Below are 2,117 nucleotides of genomic sequence, written 5' to 3' on the forward strand. Positions count from 1 at the left end.
GTGTGTGTGTGTGTGTGTGTGTGTGTGTGTGTGATCAGATACACTGTTAATTACTCCAAGGTGTGTGGACAGATGACGTGTATTCTATTATTTTTTACTCTTTTTTTCCCTCCATCGTGAACGTGTTGCCTTTGATCTTTCTCTCCCCGTGTGTGTGTGTGTGTGTGTGTGTGTGTGTGTGTGTGTGTGTGTGTTGATTGAGGCGGCAAAACCACTGAGAACAACAAATTAACATCTATGCAGGATGGATAAGCTTGAAAATTACACGGGAGGAGAGAGAGAGAGAGAGAGAGAGAGAGAGAGAGAGAGAGAGAGAGAGAGAGAGAGGGAGGAAGGGAGGGAGGGTGGCATGGAAGCGATGACGTCATGAGGTTGAAATAGTGAAGAGAGGAGAGGGATAGATGAGATAACCGTGGAAGAGGAGTAGGAGGGAGGGAAAAAGGGTGAAAGGGTAGAGAGAGAAGAGAGAGAGGGAGGAAAGAGAAATACGAGGGAAAAGAGAGGAAAAGGAGATATAGGAGAGGGGATAAATGAGGAGGAAGGAGAAAATGGGTGAGGGAGGAGAGAGAGAGAGAGAGAGAGAGAGAGAGAGAGAGAGAGAGAGAGAGAGAGAGAGAGAGGAGAGGGAGGGAGGGAGGAGGAAAAAGAGGAAGGGATACATTAAAGAGAGGAGGGAGTGAGAGAGGGTGAGTGAGAGAGAGAGAGAGAGAGAGAGAGAGAGAGAGAGAGAGAGAGAGAGAGAGAACAGGACCAATAATATAAACACAAACACCATCATCATCATCATTATCTCACATCAGCATCACAACAACAACAACAACAACGTGAACAGCAAACACAAGAGCACACACACACACACACAGAGAGAGAGAGAGAGAGAGAGAGAGAGAGAGAGAGAGAGAGTAAAAAGAAGGAAAATAAGAGATAGTAGTAAAGATGATAGGTAGGTAGGGAGGAACCAGAGAGAGAGAGAGAGAGATAGTAATAGCATGTGATAGTTACATTTCCCCTCCTCCTCCTCCTCCTCCTCCTGCAGTGCAACTTTATCTGGCTAATGTTACTTGTAGTGTTATCATGAGAGAGACACGGAACCGATTTTGGGTGGTACTGTCCTGAGAGAGAGAGAGAGAGAGAGAGAGAGAGAGAGAGCGTATGAGACCGGTCACTAACACTTGCTACTCGTATGAAAATTAATGCAACTCTCTCTCTCTCTCTCTCTCTCTCTCTCTCTCTCTCTCTCTGTATAAGTTCATTGACTTTTTTTTCTGGTGTTTTAAGTGCGTATTGACACGTTAAGTATATAAGTAAAAGTTCATTTGGATACTTGGATTATGTGGCGTTCATGCAGCTGAGAGAGAGAGAGAGAGAGAGAGAGAGCTTGAGTGACGCTGGGTGGAGTACAGAACAGTCTGGGAAACGTCAACTCCTGAGGGAAACATGGCTACCACAGTTGCCAGATACCACTAGCCTCTCATCCCTCCCTCTCCTCTCCTCTCTCTCCCTCTCCCGCTCTCCCTCAGGACTCTCACACATGCCAGAGCGAAAGTGGTTGTTTTGGAGTTTATCTAATCATGCATAATGGCGAACTTAATGGCCGTACTACATTGTTAGAGAGATAAATGTAGAGAGGATGATAGTTTTCGTAAGGATGACGTGCTTGGTGTGTTGGGGGCCTTCGTAGTGGTGGTGGTGGGGGGGATGATTGGGCGTGTGGGATGGGGGAGATCAGGGAACATCACCACCACCATGCATTTCATTTGCAGCTCAGCCCAACAACGCCAAAAAACTTTCGTGCAAATCGATGGGTTTATTTTATATGAAACGGACACACCCAGTTTTCCCTCTCTCCTCTCCTCTCTATCCTCTCTTCTCTTCTCTCTCTTTCCTTTCCCTCCTTTCTCTCCCTCCCTCTACCCCACTTACTCTTTTTCCCTCTCTTTTTATTTGTATAATGTCCGTGTGTGTGTGTGTGTGTGTGTGTGTGTGTGTGTGTGTGTGTGTGTGTCCTTGTATGTGCGTGTTGCATGTGTAAGTGCGTGTATGCATGAGGGCTGTGAGGTCATCTCGTGCGTCATGGCATGGGCAGGGGTGGTGGTGGGCATGGGTAGGTGCCAGGT

Source organism: Portunus trituberculatus, chromosome 3, assembly GCF_017591435.1.
Source record: "Portunus trituberculatus isolate SZX2019 chromosome 3, ASM1759143v1, whole genome shotgun sequence".
Lineage (NCBI taxonomy): Eukaryota > Metazoa > Arthropoda > Malacostraca > Decapoda > Portunidae > Portunus > Portunus trituberculatus.